Genomic DNA, 22,635 nt, shown 5'->3' with positions numbered 1-22,635 from the left:
TGGTCACCACATATAAAGGTACATTTTTGAAGTTATTGTCAAAAGATGCAAACATTTTCTTATTATTCTCTATATTTTTCTTGACCTTTAATCGCAAATATCTGCATTTAACAATTTTGGACTTATCGGGTTTTGCGAACAAACTCTTCATATATTATCATCTTTGCCATTTACATAACAACAACATAAACACAACCGCATGGCAGCATTTCACACGATTGTTTCGGTGTTGAAACGATGTGATTACTGGTTTGAAGTATACTTAGTATGTGATATCATTGGTTTTGTGCTCCATGGTTCGGCGGTTGTTTCGCGCAGTTGTCAAAAACGGTCCGTGTGGCCGTCAGTTGGATGGCGCTACTCGTCGTACCGAATTAGGCGGCAGAAACCGCCGATAGAAAGACGCAAAGACCGCCTTCGGCAGTTTCGGGCGTAGATATGCCAAACATTAATGACCGACTGCTAGCAATCGTGCTCTAATGAGTGAGATACACAACTGAGCAGGAAATTGCAAGAGTACCGGTCAAGGAACCCCTGCAACTGGATTATATCATCAGGATCTAACTATTAATTTTCATGTCGTGGAGGTAAACGCTCTAATTTTGATCACATTATCGCTTTATCTTGCACCTAAGTATATTGCACTGACGACTGGTAATGGTTGCTTTTATTTTTATTCGCGGTGACATGTTTTGTGACTATCATTGAATTTGTTGCAAGTAGGCAGTATTGCCAGTTTTTGTTGTTGTTGTTTTTTCCTCGGATGTCAGTTCAATAAAACTGGCAATGCGAACGTGATATTTGTCCAAATTGATGTCGAATTTAAGTATTAATGTTTGAGTCAACAACATTTCGTATATTTTTCTTTGTCACTGACGACAACCTGACGAAAGCAAACGCCATTTTACACCGAAGCAACGTTATAGTGCGCGGAGTACATCATAGTCAACTCCAGTGTGTAGAGATGGCGTGTATTACAGTTTGCTTTACGTATATTAGTATAATTATGATGATTGTGATGAAAAAAAAATGAACAATTTTCCGCCGCCCCTTCGTAACGATACTACTATAGTAACGCAACCCAAGGATGGGCTCGTTTTAATAATGCAGTAATAGCTCTCGAGCTACTTGTTAGAAATCGACAGTGTGAATTTATCTATAGGCTTATTACGGCACTCCAATCATAGCATATGGAATAAAATGGATTCAAGCAGACGCACTAAAGGCACACTCTGAATGACTGGTGTTTCGTGTATTGTGACTGGTGCAAAATTTAACGATGCACAATCACTGCTCAATAGAAACAAACGCTGCCATGGTTCCGTCTATTCAATTCAATTCAATTCAATTCAATAGTTTATTTATTTCCATCATCAAAAAGAAAAGAAAAGAAAAAGTTGACATAATCCATTAAATTTCATTTTTCTTACACTCGTCTGATAAAGGTTTTTTTTTTCTTCAAATACAATATAAAGTATATGCACGAATGATGTCATAAAAAAGAAACAATGCACTTTGCCATTGCAACAAAAATAGTAAATAATCACAACGATTGAAAACAGTGTTCCACTAAAAAAGCCAAGCTTGTAAGACGTGGAACACTGGAACAAAACAACAACAGCACCAATTTGTTATACCAATAAAACATATTCATTTTAAATTCTTCTATATACTATTGTACATTTACGCATTGATATAATGATGCTGATACTATGAACAATACTTACTAGGATTTTAGAATGCAAACGTATAAACTATATAACATATCACATTTGTGGCACAGACACTATGGGGCCAGGTATGCCAGGAAAATTGAACGGAAAGGAAGATATGCAACGGCCACAAAAAAACATAACGACAACAAAAGCAATAACACAAAACACAGAAATAACAGAACTTGAGGAAATGCACTACGATAAGACAGATACTGGACAACGAAGAACGAGGAAAGAGGAGCAAGGAAGAATAGAGAAGGAAAAGGAGAGGGAAAAGGAGAGGGATGGAAAAGGTCTGTGGACACACTACAAAATATCAAGGAAAAGTGAAACATGACGGGTTTTTTCATTAAACAGAATTAACTGGTATATTTAGAAAACAAATATTTTTTGAGTTTATACTTAAATGTAATTAACTTCACAGATTCTTTTAGATCGTTATCTAAACTATTCCAAAATCTGGGTCCGGTATAAACAAATGTATTTTGAGTGTGTACAGTTCTCACTAAGGGAAGATGAAATTCTTTAGATTGTCTCGTGGGATAATTATGTATGTGGCTGTTACAGTGAAATAAAGAGTAAAATATCTTGGGTAGATGGTTGCAGTTGTAATTAAACATGAATTGACCAAGTTGAAACAAATACAGCTCTTTTATTTTCAGAATTTTGTGTTCAAAGAAGAGCTTGTCAGGATGTGCTCGGATATAAAGGTTAAAACCAATTCTGAGCGCCATATTTTGCAGAAGAAAAAGTTTATCTAGGAATGTCGAGTATGTATTCCCCCAAGCAAAAATTCCGTAATTCAAGTACGGCAATACCAAACTTGAATGAAGCGTAATCAAAGCCGAAGAAGGAAGATAATATTTCAATCTATTCATTATGCCTATGTTACGTGCAATTACATTACAAATATTGTTTATGTGACACTTCCATGATAACTTATTATCAACACAAACACCTAAGAATTTAATAGACGAAACCGCTTCCAGGGGAGTAGTGTCAAATATAACATTGCCTGGTAATCTATCTAAGGAATTACTGAAAAACATATACTTTGTCTTCTCAATATTCAGTGATAATTTATTTGCATATATCCATTGTGAGACATTCTTCAATTCATAATTCATTGTACTAATTAAAGTATTAGGGTCAGGGTGGGAATAAAAAAGATTGGAATCATCCGCAAATAATATGAAAAAGAGTTTATTTGAAGATCTGTAAAAATCATTAATGTAAACTATAAATAAGAGTGGGCCTAACAAACTTCCTTGCGGAACACCACATTCTATTTTCTTCATAGAAGAATCAAAACATGTTGAAATCTGTCAGATAAATAACTCGTAAACCATTGCAAGGCTTTTCCGCGAATACCATTATGGGATAGAGAGAAGTATACCGTGATTAATCGTATCAAAAGCCTTGGAAAAGTCCAGGAAGATGACTATTGTATGCAAAAATGTATCAAGTGCATGTGTAATCTTTTCCACAAAGGTAAGTAAAGCGTGGGTGGTGTTGTGATTTTCTCTGAATCCAAATTGAAAATTCGTAAATATATTACTCATATTAAAAAATTTTACAGTTCGGATATATACTATTCTTTCGAAAATTTTAGAAATTGAAGTTAATAACGATATTGGTCTGTAATTATTGACATCATTCTTCTTCCCTTTCTTATATATAGGTATAACTTTGGCAGTCTTCATCTGATTTGGTACAAGCCCAGTAATAATTGATAAATTAATAATATATGCTAAAGGATCTATTATTTGAAGAATTGTATTTTTCAATAAATAATTATCGATTCCATCACAACCTGGGCTTTTCCCTTCTTTCAAATTATAAATAATATCAATAACTTCTTCATTATACGTAGGGTCCAAAAATATAGTTTTAGGATTAGGTATATCTAAAAAAATCATAAAACACTTTATTAGATGAAGGGATACTTTGTGATGAATTTTTCCCAATCGATGCAAAAAAAAAACATTAAAAATTTCGGCCATGCCAGCAGGTACATTGCTTGAGGTATTACCCCATCGTACTTCTGAAATACTAGATACATCATTAGATGTATTCATAACATCTTTTATTGTTTTCCAAGTATTGTTGATATCATTTTTATATTTCATTATCTGGTTAACATAAAATTTTCTCTTTTGTAAACGCAATGAATTAGTAAGCGTGTTTTTATAAGTCACATATTTTTGTCTATTTTTATCCGTAGGGTTACTTCTGTGTTCATAAAACAAATTATTTTTTCTATTGGGTTATCCACGGGAGTCTTGGAGTTCTTTTGTAACTACTTTTCCTTATACAAAACGGAATATGTTCATCAATTTGAGAAGTGATAGTTTTCATAAAATAATCATAACACAGATCAAGATCGGTATTGTTGTATACAAAAAACCAATCAATATCTTTTAAACTATTTTGCAAATTAATAAGATTATTGGTCGTAATCTTACAACGTCTCTGATAATTATTTTGTCTAGGAGATAGCTTAATTGGCACTTGTGTAAATATAGGATAATGATCAGAGATGTCAGATAAAACAATACCAGACTCGGGAATTGGGAGAATATTACAAAAAACATTATCAATCAAAGTGGCAGATCGGTCAGTAACACGGGTCGGCTTAGATATTAACGGTATTAAAGAAACAGACATTAAGGTTTCTACAAATCCTTGCGAAATATGTTGGGAGTTACATTTCATAAGATCAATGTTAAAATCACCCATTGAATATGCATGCTTATTTGTAAAAATAGAGTTCTGCATTAAATTTTGTATATACAACAAAAAATCATTCGGATTCGATCCAGGGGGTCTGTAAACAACTCCAATCAATATGTTTTTCCCATTCGGGTTTACCATTTCAACAAAAAGAGATTCAACTGCATCAGTCATGACATTCAGTTCTTCGTGGATAGAATATTTAAATTTGTTGGGAATGTATAAACCCACACCACCACCCATTCTTTCTTTTCTATTTCTGTACACGAAATCAAAGCCGGATAAAGAAAATAAATGACTTATATTGGGAGTGAACCATGTTTCGGTCAGACCTATAACGGAACAGTTATTACCAGAGTTTTCTAAAAATAATCGCAATTTATCAAAATTTCTACTTATGCTTCGTATATTCAAATGAGCTAACAAAAGATTATCATCATCACTATTCATAACATACTAGTATTGTTTATACATATAGTTTATACATATTTTTATACATATTGTTTATTCATATTTTTATACATATTCATAACACATTGTTTATACATATTGTTTATCTCTATTGAGATTAGTATAATCATGTTGCCGATAATCTTGTGTGTTAATGTTCAATTCTTTTTTCATAAGTTCTTATTATGTCATTTTTACTGAAAGATCAGTCTAATATTCTTGGCAGCCATTAACTGCCAGTCATTTTAACCCTTTGTGGAATATGATGCATTCCCCCCCCCCCCATTTTTTTGTGTATTTCTTATTTTTCTTACCGTCAGCCACCGAATCGAATTGTTCGTTCCCGAAAAGCGTCTGTGATTCCTAGGAAATAAAATGGTGTCTTCTAAAGTGGCAAACCTTGTTTTCTTGGTAACCTGCTTTACCCTGTCCTCATTCTACTTCTACGGAATGTCAACTGTCAAAGTCAGAAGTAACTTTGTTGCACCCCCCATCCGGAAGGTAAGAAGCTTTGTGTGATCATTGCAGTTCTCCGCTTCTTTCGTCAGTTAATTGTTGATGAACGTCAGAGCCGTTATTGCCTGATATTTCTGTCAATTCACATTGAGAGGATTATACACTTTTGTCGAAATATGAGTTAAAAAAGAAACCAACCAGAAGTAAGCTAATGATATAGCAAGGTATATTTTTGCTTTCTATTGAAATTATGAAAAACGCAAATATGAAAAAAAAAAATTCTGATGAGTAATTTGAAGTCCTTTGCGAAATCCAAATCCTAAGGGTCTGTCGCGATACACAAACATAGCATACACACACACACACAAACGCACACACATCATGTATGTGTACATTATATAAAACATCTACAAATAGATCCTCGTCATTTGATTGGTTGCTTTATATTGACCATTTATCCCATTGTACTATTACATCATCATTCGTGTATTTAAGGCTCAATTTACCGTGCAATCTTGAATCCATGCGATTTGCTCCATTGCGCGCACGCCGAGAGCCCGGCACACTATAAACGTGTAATGTATATTTAGGATATTTTGGGGATAACTTCCTGTTCATTAACAACTCATCTTAAATTCCCTTGTTTTTGTAAACTCACCTCAGAATATAACACCAAGATTATTTACTATTAATTTCCAGTCGTTAATTACCCTTGTTTGATGTTTACATCAAGGAGTCATTCAATCACCCTTGTAACAACCCTTCTTTGTCCCTGGTTTAATTACCGAAAGATTATATACACACACCTTGTGAACCACCAGACTCTTTGTCTGCCCCTTATCTTATAATACTTCCTCCTCCACAAAAGAATCCCCCTCTTTTAATTGGTCAAACATCACTCCTTAGGACAACCCCTTTGGTCACTCTTTTTAGTTATCCCTTTTTGTTTGGTTGTCTTACCAAAATTCTCACCCATCACCCACTGAACATTTCCAAGTTTGGTGTTCTTTCCAAGGCCCCAAGGGAGATCATGATTTCGACATCAGAGAGTCAACCTCTACTTGATATTGCTCTCTCTCCTGCATCTTGATACTTCTATATTTTACTCTGATGTACATACTCGTCATTTAACTTGTCATTGAACTTCATCATGATATTTCTGAACGATTGTGAATAAACACTTTGCATCGATGAAATGTACCAAAACTGTACCTGAGCTCCTTCATTTCTGCTTCATAATAACATTCCAAATGTAACACCACCCGTTACATTACATGTTGGAGAACCTTATATCGATCCTATATCGGAATACCTCATCATTACAACTCGACATCGCTTTTGGAAGGAGACTTTCACCAGACCATGCAGGCCGAGCATAAATAGGACCGTGGCAGCATGCGACCTGAAAATTGTTGAAATGTGACTATAACAGATTTCTCGTCGACTTCGAAACTGCAGTGCTGACGAATCAGGCGATGGACTTCAACAATTATTTAGACAACGAACTTTGTGGTGACATGGCCTTTGCAAATGACGACTGATTGACGACCGACTTGGATGACGACGCAACGAGGACTACGACGACTACGACCTGAGGGACGTACGAGGAGGACCCATGACTGGTGTTGACGCGGATGCAGCTCCAGGAAAAATTCTTCAAAAATGGACGCTTTGCTGAATAATGACTGACACATTTCGACAACGATAGGACTACCAGACGGATTCAGGACCAGACACTTACAGTGTAAACACTAATAACATTTTCAAGGATAATTGACCCTTAACTTGGAGGACTGATAGTTTGATTTATTATTGTGATTATTTTCTTGTTTTTGGAATACTATACTATGCAATCATTTTGGGAATTGGAGACTTGGTTGAACCCTTTCACATTGGGTAAATGGAACTTTAATTGTTATTACTGTCCCAGTGTGAGAGATATTTGAGAATATGTTGATTTTGATTAGTGCTTACTGAGTTTGCATTATTTTATTTTGACTGGTTATTTGTATTTAATCCTCAGTTGTTTCCTTATGAATTTTTCATACTCATATTTGTTTGACTGTTATTACTGATCTTTGACTTTGATATTTGATTAGATAGGCTTTGTGTTACTCAATATTACGCCATGACCAATCACAGTACCAATACCACCATGACCACCAGTAGGACCCTCCGACAGACCGACTTTTTACCGACTAAATTTTCTGGCGGCCGACTAGATTACAATGACTGTACTGCCCATATTTTGACCTTTGAAGACTATTTAGACGCCCATGACATTGACTCGGACAAAGCTGGCAACTTGACGACTATACTTAAGACTTTCAAGCGGACATTAGAGGGACAGGCCAGACTCTGGGTAGACAAATTGACTTTCACTACTTATGACGACCTAAAGACGGCTTTCACTAGGCGATTTAGCCCCGCCAATCGACTTTTGCTAGGGTTACTGACTTTAACACCATGACTATGACTGATGGAGAGAGTGTCGAAACTTTTCTCCAACGACTCAGACAGACTGCCTCCTACATAGACTATGGGGAGAAGCAAATAAAGGACCGTTTACTTGCTGCACTGACCCCCGACTGTCGAGCCGCCATTCTTATGGCATCGCCGACATCAACGACCACCCCTGACGAGATAGCCGCGAAAGCGCAGCTTTTCATAGATCTTAGGACTGACACTACCCCGACAAAAGAGGTGACATTCGCAACCCAAGACGATGTCGACCTTCTAAGTGAGGAAATTTCCTCCCTTAGATTTAAAACCGAACAGAAAGACTCCCGAGGACGAAGACGAAATCGACATTCCCAACACAATGACTCTGACCGCAGTACCAGCCGCAGCGCTAGTAGGACTCGACATAGGGATGACCACAGCAGACATGAACGTAGTTTAAGTAGGGACCGACATCATTCTGACTACAGACGTAGTTTAAGTAGAGACAGACGACATGAAAGTAGAGACAGACATCCTGGACGGCGCTCTCCTTCTCGTGATCGTTATCGGTCACAAAGCCGAGGACGCGACCAACGGTCTCGACCTCGATTCGCTGGCAAGTGTGACTATAGTCACATTCCTGGCCATTTTTGGAGGGATTGTCGGCATAGGTTAAGAGACATTAAACGCGACAGACGACCCCAATATTACGGACCACCCCCACCCCACAGACAACAATACAATGACTATAACCGACATCATCATCGACAACAGCAACAACATCATCTACAATACACAGGACAGTACTTCGACATACATCCCCAGGGTTTTCATTAAGGGAGGAAAATAGAAGCGCTCTCTATTCCCCCTCCCAAAATGAACACCCCAGGCCTAGGGACGGACAAAAAACTCAAATCGACATACTTAGGGACAGAGGACGTAGACCTGCAACTGACTAGTAATAACTTTGTTAAGGGACGAATTGACAGTGGTAAGCACATTTTCATTCTTTTTGACAGTGGTGTTACCAAGACATTGATTTCTGACCGCTATGTTAAATCAACTCCACACCTTTCCAACCTAAAGAGGCAGAGCGTGACTCCTACTCGATTTAAACTAGGGAACGGGCAGTTCCTTGAAGCGCAAACCGCGATTAAATTCAGAGTCACAATTCAAGGTTACAAATTCGAAATTTCTGCTTTAGTCGTTGAAAACCTTGTTGGTGTTGATTTGATATTAGGCAATAACACACTTTCGGACTTAGACGGGACTTTGACTTTCAGGGACCATAGGTTCAAAATGAAACGGCGTAGGATACCATTTTCCCCTACATCAAAGGTGAAAATCGAACCATTTGGGTCCAGACTCATGACACTACAGGGACATACACCTGCCCACTTACGTAACTGTGACGTCATACTGACTTCCAATGACTACCTCAGTAGGCACTGCCCATCAACAATGGTGGTAAAACTAACAAAAGGTGCGACTCAAATCATTGTGACTAATACTGCTGACAGACCTCTACATTTCTCTGAGGGTAGGGCGATTGCCTTTCTCGACACTACTAACCCCTTAGGTGTGACTGAGCCCCTCCCAGTAGATAACATAACTATATGACCTTGACTGACAACAAACATGCACTTTACTCCACCCAGCTTGACACCGCAGACAGTAACCTTGACAACCAGACTAGACAAGCAAACCTTGACAAATACCCCCACCTTGATCCCAATGACCCCATTGCTAACATGACTGAAGACCAAATCATTAGAGCCCATATTGACTTAAAGAATAGTGTGCTTTCTCCCTCTGAAAAGAATGAGTTGATGCAGATCCTTAAAGGTAGGGAATCCCATTTGCATGCCTTAAATGAAGAGTTGTATAAATACAGTGGTATGTTGAAGAGAGTATCATTTTAGAAACTCCCATAAAGTATTGAAAGTGGAAGGTAACATTTAGTACATTCTTATTGACCGTTAGATTTTGAATTGAATTTTTTTCGGGGCTCACCGTAAATTCCAGTACATTACTAGGCTACCTTTGCAGACCCATGCACTGCATGTGTGTCCATCATGTATATTATGTGAAGAAAGTTCATCAAAACTTACAAACATTTCTATATACATTCTTGCCACACACTCTATATGTTATTACATCAGCTCTTATACTTTTAGATTTGTGTTTATAGATAAAAGAATACAGAAGACTGCAACAAAAAGGCTTAAGTGTGGCTGACACACAGAACTACTGAGTTGAGTTTTGTGCATTATTCAAATTGTAGATAACTATTGACTTCCAAATTTCTCAGCAGTGGCCTAAACAAGTCCCCTGAGGCTGCATTTTGGGAGGTCTGTAAAAGGTATCCCCTACCTTTAAAGACAACAGACCCGCATTATCCCTCTATGGTGAGCTATCTAGTTGCCCAAACTTTGAAGTAGACATTCACTTGACCAATGACGAACCATTTTTCATTCGACCATACTTTGCTACTGAACCTGACAAACGACAAATCGAAAAGGAACTGACCAAACTCGTGAAACTTGGTATACTTGAGGTTGGACATCAGGCATACACCTCGCCTGTGTTACTCATTGCCAAGAAAGACAAGACTGATAACGAGTAGTGACCGACTTTCGTTACCTGAACTCTAGAATTAGACGTATCAACCATCCCTTTCCCCTACTGACTGAAACCCTTAAACGTATTGGACATGCTAAGACTAAAGTAATGAGTGTCATCGACCTCAAATCTGCCTTTCACTGCATTCCCCTCTCTACACAAGCACAACAGTATACCGGCATTGTCTCCTATCATGGAGGAAAGCACTATTACTATAAACGACTTGCCCAAGGACTTAACATTTCACCCGGACTATTCCAAGCAAAAATCGACAACATTCTAGGCACCATTCCCAACTCCCGCAATTTCTGCATTGCTCACCATGATGACATAATCCTATTTAGCCCCGACAAGACATCCCATAAACTCCACCTGACCAAAGTATTACAGGCCCTCTCTGACAATGGACTTAAAATCTCTCCTAAGAAATGTAAACTCTTCACCAATGACGTAGACTACATGGGACATAGGATAACTATTAACTCGGACGGTGAGGCTTGTTTTCGACCACTGAACAATAGATGCGCCTCTATACACAACATGACTCAACCCAAGACACCCAGACAAGTTAGACGGTTAATTGGTGCTGTCAATTATGTTGCAGGATTCTTCCCGAAAATACAGTCTATTTTGAAGCCAATACACCAGCTTACCCGAAAGAGTAAGAAATTCAAATGGACTGACGAACATGAACGCGCCTTTAACAAAATCAAAGACCTCATGACCAAACCCCCTATACTACACATGCCTACGAATACCGGACGATTCACACTTTACAGTGACACATCACGGACTGCGACTGGATCTTACTTGACTCAAATCATCAACGGACATGAAAGAGTTATAGGCTATTACTCTAAAGTTCTCCCTGACGCTTGCCAGAGGTATAGTGTAACAGAACTAGAATTGTTTGGCCTTTTGATAAACATAACTGCTTTCAAACACTTGTTGCGTGGCTGTGAATTCAATGCATTTGTTGATCACAGCTCAATTGTTCAGATATTAAAGTCCAAAGATGAACCATCCACCACCCGCCTTCAGAAACTAATCTTGAAATTATCAGAGTACTCCTTTAAGATTGCATACAAGAAGGGTACCGAACTTGTCCTAGCAGATTTTCTGTCTCGCATACCAAGCGACAAACATGCCGAAATAGATCATGTAGTGCCCATTTCATTTAGTTTAGTTGATAATCATGACCTAGATCATCTTCATCCTATACAACCTGCCGATCGTCCAGTGACACGCGCCTTTGCTAAAAAGATGGGTATTTCTGTTCCCAATCTTTATCCCGACAGACCCAAAACTAACAACAACAACAATATTGATACTGACACCGCCCCACCCCCTGAACCAATCATCACACCTGCACCCAATAACAATACCCCACATTCGCATGAACCGGCCAATCAGAGATCAGCATTAGACACACCCCCTGACCTGCCCCCAACTACGACACACTTTGCCCCACATGACCATAACAGACCCAACACACAGAAACCAACACCTAAAGCTCCGAAGCAAACAGAACCTAGACTGGTGGACAAACAAAATGAGTCACCGTGTACACAAACATACAGGGATGTACCCCCAGACTTGTTTACAGCCCCTAAGCCACTGATCTCAAATGTTGAGCAGATTGTTGCTCCACATATACCCAAACAACATGACATAGACAAAGTACTAGACTTGATAAAGAGAAAAATCATCCGTGACTACAACCTGCCCATTGACATACGAAGACTTAAGACAGAACAAGAGACATCTCCATTTTTCAAACCGATCTATGACTTTCTAGCCTATGACATATTACCTAGTGACAAAAAGGCAGCGAAAACAATTCAGCTGAAAGCTGAGCAAAACATCCTATGTGATGGTGTATTATTCCGCCTTTTCTTTGACAAGACTGACGACTTTAAACTACAACTTGCTGTACCAGAATCACTGACTGATGTTATCATTTCACAATACCATGACAACCTACTTAGCAACCACCAAGGAACAATGCGCACTTACTTGACAATACGACGTAATTACTATATGCCACAGATGTTTGACAGGGTACAAAACTATGTCAAAGCTTGCCTGAGATGCCAACAGTTCCGTGGCAAACCAGACAAGTTACGCCCATTTCACACTCGTGTACCTGACTCCTATCGACCCTTTGACAGAATAAGCCTTGACTTTAAGACCATGCCTACCTCGGCAACTGGTTTTAGACATTTGATGGTCATTTGTGACGAGATAACCCGTTTTGTTATTTGTGCCCCACTTCGCACTCTCGATGCCGAAACAATTTGTGAGGCATTGATACAAAAGGTTATCTGCATTTTCGGACCCCCTTCCTGCCTTGTGACTGACGCAGCAGCCGCTCTCACAGGCAAACTACTGACTACACTGTGTACCGCCCTGAACATTGATAGGAAAGTGATTAGTGTTGCAAACCACGGCAGCTTACAAGTTGAACGCCACATTCGAACACTCTCTGACTTCCTCAAGGTGAACTTGAACCAATTTGGAACAGATTGGGTTCGGTTTATTCCCACTACTTGCTATGCCTACAACTCATTCTCTTCCCCTCATCTAGGTGAACACTGCCCTTACCAACTTGTATTTGGACGAGACCCCCCAACCATGACTAACTTGACCTTCAACCCAATGTCTGGTCTGACCCAGACTTATGACGAATATGTTTCCCATCTCAAACGGAAATTTGACCAGATCTCTCACACGATGCTTTCGCTCCAAAGGAGAACTCAAGACAAGCAGAATGTCGCCATTACAAATAAACTGCGGCAAACTCCTATCTATTCAGTAGGCCAGCTAGTCTATTTGTACAAGCCAACTTCTTCCTCCCTCACTGCAAACTCGAGAAAGATTGCAGCTGCTTGGGTCGGACCTTTAGTTGTGCATGAAGTGCTCGATAGAACCCACTTCATTCTCTCCACTCTCAAAGGTGAAATTCTGCGAGATATCTGTAACTACAACAGGTTGAAACCCGGTTTCATGAAAGCATCGGATGAGAGGAAACCCATCACCCACCTCCAGCGACTGAAAGAGGCACTTGGAAAGACAGTGACCCCTGGAGACGGTGAAACCTCTGACAAACCATCAGTAAATTTTATTGATGAGCATGACCACACCCCTCCTGAATGCACTGCTGATCACATCATGTGCTTTCAGACGACAGACCCAATCCAAACATCTGACTATGTGACATCCATCACCCCTAACAACGGAATAGCCGCCCCAACCCCCCTACGACAAACTGACCTTGAACGACAATTTGACCTTCTAACAACTGCGCCTTCTGACAATGACATGACCCTACACCGAGGACGATTTAAGAACGGGCAATTACAAGTACTGACTTCATTCATTAGGACTCCGACTGACGGTAATAACCCAAAAGAGGTTAGATTTTGGTGGAACATAGGACTGTATACAGACACAAGGAACTTGATAAGACAAATTCTGATTGATAGAATCATTCCTGTCACGGGAACACCAAAGAAATATATGAAACGATTATACACATAATTTTCTTGATAAGCTTTATAAGTCTAAAGCTGTATATGATATATTTCTTTGTCATTTTATGATTTGTTGTATTTGTTGCTGAAGTAATATACGTAACTTTCACATTATTAATCTCATTGCCAAAATAATGAGAATATAAGGTTTGGAATCCTTTTTCAAGGCTGTGTAATTGCATGTTATATTATTGTATCAAATCAATTGTCTTGACACTGATTGGAGAAATTTGAGTGTAAACTCATTTTTAATAAACAGACTTGAAAGTGTCTGTTCTTTCGCTTTCTTCTATCGTTATCAATTTGGAGAAATTTACTTTCTTATCGAGTGAGGTTTGAGAGTCATATTCTTCTGTGTACATCCTTCACTGAAGTGATAATTCCTAATAGGCCGCACAGATAGCTCTCATACCTCGAGCGCACTCGTTACCTCTCCGCTGATACTCAATTAGATGCTTGGAAATTAGCGTCTGCGAGAATGACTCAAAATCTTGATTATGATTTGATATATTAATTTTCGCTGATATTTCCTGATTTGCTCTTTTAATCATGAATTCCTATTCATGCATATTTTGTGCTCGTTTGATTTTCCTTGTTTGATAATTGAGCATATTGAAGTTATAAATTATAGTCATTGCTCAGTTGTTATTGTTATGGTTGAAGAAATTGACCATTTTAGGATAATTATGTTGAAGAATATTGCATTAGTTTTGGTTACTTTATTCACTGTATCTCATCGTAAATAGATCATCATTATGTCATTTAAATGTGTGAGAGTGAATGTGTGAAAGTGATAGTGGGACAGTAATGATTTGAGTTCCACTACCTACCATTCATTTGTTTTTATTTATAATATCTATCATTTTGTTTTCCAACATTCAGATTCTGGAAATTCCAGAAGCCTCTCCTTGTTCTGATTTGTTTGTAATATTTTAACCCCCCCCCCCCCCCCAGCCTTGTTTCCTAACAAAAGGGGATGTAATGTATATTTAGGATATTTTGGGGATAACTTCCTGTTCATTAACAACTCAACTTAAATTCCCTTGTTTTTGTAAACTCACCTCAGAATATTACACCAAGATTATTTACTATTAATTTCCTGTCGTTAATTACCCTTGTTTGATGTTTACATCAAGGAGTCATTCAATCACCCTTGTAACAACCCTTCTTTGTCCCTGGTTTAATTACCGAAAGATTATATACACACACCTTGTGAACCACCAGACTCTTTGTCTGCCCCTTATCTTATAATACTTCCTCCTCCACAAAAGAATCCCCCTCTTTTAATTGGTCAAACATCACTCCTTAGGACAACCCCTTTGGTCACTCTTTTTAGTTATCCCTTTTTGATTGGTTGTCTTACCAAAATTCTCACCCATCACCCATTGAACATTTCCAAGTTTGGTGTTCTTTCCAAGGCCCCAAGGGAGATCATGATTTCGACATCAGAGAGTCAACCTCTAGTTGATATTGCTCTCTCTCCTGCATCTTGATACTTCTATATTTTACTCTGATGTACATACTCGTCATATAACTTGTCATTGAACTTCATCATGATATTTCTGAACGATTGTGAATAAACACTTTGCATCGATGAAATGTACCAAAACTGTACCTGAGCTCCTTCATTTCTGCTTCATAATAACATTCCAAATGTAACACCACCTGTTACATTACAAACGCTTGACAAGCGTTTGCAGTGTGAGCATGCGGTCAAGCGCGCTAGCGTATGGCGCTCATGCAGAGAGCACTCTCTGATCTCTTGATCTCAGATCTTGCACATTCTCTCTTTTTTTTCTAAATTCATAAAACATCAAATGACAAGGATCAGTTTTTTAGTTGTTATATAACACCAATTATGAATATTTTCATTCGTGCAATGAACAGAATATTTTATTTCATTGATCCATTCAATGAAGCGCAGCCGAGTTGAATGAATCATTTCATCTTTTACCTCATGAATTCTGTCCATTGCCCTCATAAACTTTCATTATATGTGACCCTGCATCACAAAACCAACAAAAAGTCGCCAGACATGATTTTTTTAGTTAATGACGGATTCTTAAAGAACAGACTCTAGGCTTTCAAATGATGTATAACTCAATTCAAATGGACTCCCCTGTCTTATCTAAATACTAGAGAGAAAGCACACACTCTGGAAAAGAGTGAACTGAGAAAAGAGGCTCTGAAGTACAGGGTCTATTCAAGAGCTAATCTTTCACCAAGCTGGGCTAGCTGTGCGATGAAAGGGACAAAACACAGGATGTCAACCACTGGAGCAACAACAATGAAGGGATTATCAGATTAAGCTGAAATTTAGCTTGCTCTATCAACACATTCTGTCCTTGATTAATGCTAATTTACAACACAGTAACATTATCCTTTCAAAATTTATTAGACTTGAAGAGTGTACAAACGATTTCAAGAAATGAAAAGGGGCCTCTAATACAAACCTGATCATTCTACTCTCCCCCAAAAAGGGGTTGTAGAAAAACTGCTGAAAACACACTTTCCCATTCGTGTTATGATCCCAAACTAAAGAATATTGTAGAAGAAAGACAGCTCTTTCGAAAATATGAAATACTCAAGATTGACTTGGCTGACTCATTTCACCTGTTTTGAATTCTTACGTAAAATCAATGGTTGCGACTTTTTGTTTTGTGGTGCACAGTCACAAATGTGTAATATATTTACTTTATACACACACAGACATAATACCGTCATAATATATACCTATACATAACTGTCATGTAAGATATATCGATAAGTGTGGGAAAATAAGAACATTGTAATGTGTGATTACTCGTCTAAAAGTCGATTCATGGCTTCATTTTCCCTTAATCTACCCCTGGTTGCAAGTTCGAGAATGAGAAATCATGGCTCCCAGCAGTACCTACAGAACAGGTGAAGATTGATAAATATTTGTCTGTTTCCTTTTAAATCAATTTTTCTATCTCCAGCTGACATTCTCTCTTTCTTTTCTTCTTTTTTTTTTATGTTTTGATCTATTCTATTTTTCAATCTTGCCAACACGTCTAAAATTCGACGCGGTCAAGCCTTTCGAAAGAATTGATCGTTTGGCATGTGCAATTAAGTGCCGTACTGAAAAAAAAAGCAAAACAAAAACAAAAAGCCTTCAGCAGAATGAAAGCAGACGTAGGTACTTAGCCGTAGTTATATAGTCAAAGACACAATGACGAAATTATTTTAGCATTTCATTTTATTGCGCTTACGTACTTGTTCTATGCGGATAAAAAAAGCTTCCCACGTCTTATTACTGTTAATAGAATGATGTACAGTAACAATATTATAGATATGTCATACATAAACCGATCCCAATTTGACTTCTATACAAATCTTCAAGACATTTCTATCTTCTATGAATATAAAAATCAAGAAAATTAGTCACATCTTTTGCATCCACCATATGGGTGCGAGAAAGAAAAAAATGACAAAAGTTGAATCGTCAATTACTACCATAGCCTTTTGAGTTATATTAGGATAATATTGTTAAGCGCCGACAATGCCAAATTGACGTATGTGGCTATGATTCGTGAAAACGAGCCTATTTTAATATTGCATAATTTCCACAACGTCTTTATTTCAAATTTGATTTCTATAAAACCTTAACGGTTACGTTGTCTTTTTTTTTTGGTCATTTTACTGTATTAAAGTCACCTTGAACGTGAAGTGGGCTTCCACTATAAAGCGGGACCACATGCCAATCTATATCAACATTTGTTTCCTCGCCTTATATTGCTTCTTCTTTGTTATCTTCCTCATGATTCTCAGGACAAACAGGTCGTCAAATCTCAAAATGCAGTCAAAGGAGAGGTAAGAAAAGTTGTATGCTGAGTGCTTGAATTGCGTCACAATAAGGAATCCTCTACTTAGGGGGTGTTGTAAGAAAGTCAAGTTGCAATTGATCGCAAATATCTATTGCAAACTTTACAATAGATCTATTACAACTTGCAATCAATCGCAAGTTGCAGTTGAAAGAAGGGAGCTTGCAATTAATTGCAAGTTTCTTGCAACACCCCCGTAGATCGACTGCATTTCACATAGTGAATTATTTCATCATAGCATTACATTTCATTAGATTATAACAAACATGTAAGTTTTATGCATTTTTCTCTATTCGTTGCCTATGGAACTCCAGCTCATATTTTCTTTTCTCCGTAATATGAACAATCCGGAGCACTTCAAGGTTTCACTCAAGACTCACATTTTGAAGGAGTCTATACGACTTCGAATGCTTTAAAGCTTTAAAGTACTATAGTAGATAATAAAAATGATAGACGCCAAACGAATGTTATGAATCATAATCATCATTGGTGCACAAAGTGCCATATGGACCAGGAGCCTTAGTGGGTCTAGCTGCAACAAAACGCTTAATGTGCCAAACAACAACAACAGCAACAAGTCTTTGTTTAAATAATTCCCATAAGTCCTGCTTTGTATGATCGCTTTCGTTCAGTCTGTTTATGGTCATGTACTTATGTTGGTTTGTTTGTGTTTTTTTTTTTTTTGTTTTTTTTTTAGTTTCAACAAAGCAGTGTTTCCTCGGATATATCACACCTTTTCTGCACTGAAAAAAAAATATATATATATACATTTATCGGCGGACTAACAAAATGCTAGTACAGAAGTGCCCGTCTGGACTAGCATTTTATTAGTCCCTTCTGCTGGACTAACATAAAAGCTTATGCTAGTCCAGCATGTGGCATACTATTTAAAGGATAAGTTCACCTTCATAGACACGTGGGTTAAGTGAATGCAGCAATATTAGCAGAACGCATCAGTGAGAGTTTGAGGAAAATCGGACAATCCATTCAAAAGTTATGAATTTTTGAAGTTTTTGCTCAGTCATGGCTGGATGAGAAGACTACGAAAGCTTGTGATGTCACATGTGTGCAACGCTATAAAGAAAGAATAAAGAAAATTCAACATATTTTCACTTTTCCTGCATAACAAAAGGTCACTTGACTTCTCTCTTTCAGAAGGCAGGGGCAATAAATTATCACTAAATATAGATAAAACGTGTTTTATAAACTTCAATACTTCACATTTGCAACCGATAATGCCTAATGACATTATTATTGATGGTATGCCCATTATTGGAAAAAAATCAACCAAGTTCTTAGGGGTAACCCTTGACTCCAACTTAAATTGGAATAACCACATTGACAATATAACCACATTAATATCCAAAGCCATTGGAATACTTCGGAGATTAAAATATTTTGTAACGGAAAAAGTACTCATTATGTTATACAATGCATTAATCTTACCGTACATTAATTATTGTAATGTTGTCTGGGGAAACTGTAATAAAACCAAAGTAAATGTTATTTTTCTTTTACAGAAAAAGGCAATAAGAATATGTACCAACTCACATTATCTAGAACATACTGATCCATTATTCCTTAGACTAAAAGTTCTTAAAGTTGACGATATACACAAATTTCAAACAGCAATATTTATGTTCAAATACACGCAAAATCTACTCCCACTCTTCCACAACGCATTTTCCCTTAACAGGGATGTCCATGCTTATCCCACGCGCCATCGTAATGATTTCCATTTGAATAACCCTAAACTCCTATTAGCTCAAAAATCAATTCGGCATAACGGGCCTGATATTTGGAATTCACTCCCTCTCCACATAAAACAGTGCACATCTCTCTATTCCTTTAAGGCAAATACAAAGAAATATTTCTTGGCACAATATCATACGGTACAGTAATCATTAAACATGTACCTCTTATACTCAACAACAAGGCAATATTTGGTCCACCCCCTTTTCCTTTTCTTTTACTTTGCTGCTTGACCCTTCGCCCATATTATAACATATCCAATCATTTTCTTAGAAGTGCTGACCATCAACACTTTCGCGCTTCATCACCTGCACACGCACTCACAGGCACCACTCCTGTTTACCAAGTAATTGTATAAAACTGGATTTACACGCACTTTAACATGGCCCATCTGTATTAGTGTTCAAGTACTACAATAAAAAATGGTAATTTAACTCTGGCTGTCCGTCTGCTCAAGCACGGCTTATAACGGCGGCCCTCTGCATCATATGTATATATTATATATTGTACTGTGAATTAAGTCATTATGGGCCATATAAACATTTTGTATGTTATTTAACGTTTCATTTGTCTTTACATACAAAATATGACATACTATGTAATATGTCAATAATTTTCAGAATTGTATTTGTGTAATTGAACCTGCCTTTGTTATTTTTGTTATTCTGAAAGAAAATATGAAATGCAGAAAATAAAATCTTTTCAAACAAATAGTATTACCCTTAACATACGTCAGTAACAAGTTGAAGAAATGTGCACTTTATCCAAAAAGTAAAGTTTTTTGAAATTCTCTTTTTATTTTCCTTATATCGTTGCACGCATCTGACATCATACACTGTGGTAGTCTTCTCATCCAGCAGTGATTGTGCAGACACTTTAAAGATTAATAACTTTTGAACAAATGTTCAAACGAAGTTATCATATCAAAATCAAAAATTTTCACATCATATGAAGAAGAGAACTCGAAAGAAATAGATGATTACGTATAAAGTATAGGAACATACCTTCCATTGCATTAATGTAAAAAAAAAAAAAAAAAAAGGAGGACGACACTCTTATCGAGAAACATTTGCATGACTTGGATAATGACCTCTTGCAGGGCACTATTAAGGTTTATTACAATTCTCCCTTATTTTTAACTGACAAAAAAAAAACACATACAAACAGGTTAACAAACTGAAATTCTGAGTATGTTCATTATTTGACCGAGGAGGACAAGATACAGGGAATATAAGGAGACATAAATGAAATTAAAAGATACCTGGATAGGAAAATTTTGAGAGACTTAGAAGGATAGTATGCCGTGTTTTGGAGTTTGGAGCTGTATAAAAAACAAAACAAAAAAACGAAACAATAGCTTTACCTAAGACTTTGCATTTAAAGAATAATGAGAATTAGAATAATTTATTTTACAGTGAACCAATAGTATGATTTCGTCAATAGTTCGTAGCAATCAGTTTTGCTTTTGCTTACTGCACTGAGACGTCACTCAGACTTTTTGTCAAGTCCACTAAATGAAGCAAAGTCAATATCTGTGCAAGCATATTTTCAAAGGTGGATTTCCCTAAAATTCTTCTTTCTATATAATTGTTCAACTAAAGACTGTCACAGTCACATCACGACTTGTTGTAGTGTGCTTATCTATCGAAGACGACACATGGATCTTAAACAAATTTTTAAAGATCAACTTTTGAATTGATTTTTCGATTCTCCTCAATTTTTTTTTTCAATGTTTTCCGCCATATCTTGCATTTGCAAATTTTTGCAACTCACGATACATGTCAAGAGGAAATTTTCCTTCAGTATTATCAAATATATCTATTGGAGGAAGAGCCAGTTTTATGAAAAATCCGGACTACTTATCCCCCGTGTGAAGCTAAGTTGCCGTGAGTTACATAATGCACTTTACGTCGGCGAGCTATCGCACATCAATCTTTGGCCGGGCGGAAAGCTGTAGTTTTATCCTGTAAAGGAGGAGCAAAGTCGGTCACAATAGCAGAGACGTGAGGTCATTGATATAATTAGCAGTGCGAACATGAATGTTATATCATTGGTATATAGGTAAAGAATATTACAACATTGTTGTTCTCTGCGTTTCAGCAAAGTTTGTTCTACCTTTGGTCTCTCTATTGGCCTTCGGACTCTGTACTCTTAGGATGCTATTGTTTTTGTCATGAACTGCTTTCTGCATGTATGTGGAAATATAGCTTTTGCATTGTTTTCCTTTTCCTGCTGATTCCCACCATCTCTGTCGACAAGAAGGCGTCTGTCAACACTCTCTTGCATTCACAACCATTGAACCAAATTCGTAGTCTTCTGATGCCCTTTCCGTGTGTAACTGTATAATGTGAAATATTCTGAAAGGAAAAATACCATGATTGGTTCCTGAATTGCTGCATTTACCGCCATGTGCATTAACTATCGACAAACCACTTGCTTATATACAATAATTTATAAAAACATAATATTATTCCGGCCTTACCTAACAACTGTAGGCCAACTTTCCTAAATATAGTCACAACGTGGTAAGCTTACTTGCCCGTTTTCAGGACAATAGGCATTTCCAAAAGACACTTACAATCAAATCAACTGAATGAATTAAAACTTAAAATATAGTTTTCCATGCAATTAAATAACTGCAGAAAATGTCGGATTTTGCTAGAAAATGGCGGCAAATTAATATCAAGAAATGTGTGTATGTAGATAAACTTGTGATAACACGATTTCAGTTGGGTAACGACGAAAACGTGAAATATTCCTCAGAAAGGTCCTCCTGAAGTAATGCAATCTCAGAACATACCCGATCGTGGATTCTACCTGACATTTCATATTCGGTTACGTCAAATTACAATAATATATCGGACCATAGCAGTATTAATCATGCGCGATTCTAACGTAACAGCTTGTTAGCTGCATGCGATTTAATACTTAGGCCTATACAGGGCACGATTCGATTCAGTCTTCATACCTACTACTGTACAGGGATAGGGTTTCAGTAATAAAACTCGGATACACCGACTTTGTTGCATTTCATACGTTTGATCTCACAACACTCATAAACAATTCATTATCATGGCAAATCGCGCC

The 22,635-nt window shown here is 37.4% G+C and overlaps 1 pseudogene; it reads left to right on the top strand.

Moving 5' to 3' along the window:
• The first annotated feature begins 7,482 nt into the window (after positions 1 to 7,482).
• LOC140229702 (uncharacterized) lies at positions 7,483 to 8,472 on the top strand (annotated as a pseudogene).
• The last annotated feature ends 14,163 nt before the right edge of the window (positions 8,473 to 22,635 follow it).

Source organism: Diadema setosum, chromosome 6 (assembly GCF_964275005.1).
Source record: "Diadema setosum chromosome 6, eeDiaSeto1, whole genome shotgun sequence".
Classification (NCBI taxonomy): Eukaryota; Metazoa; Echinodermata; class Echinoidea; order Diadematoida; family Diadematidae; genus Diadema; species Diadema setosum.
Note: the sequence above shows the minus strand (reverse complement) of the source record. Positions and strands in the feature narration are given on the sequence as shown.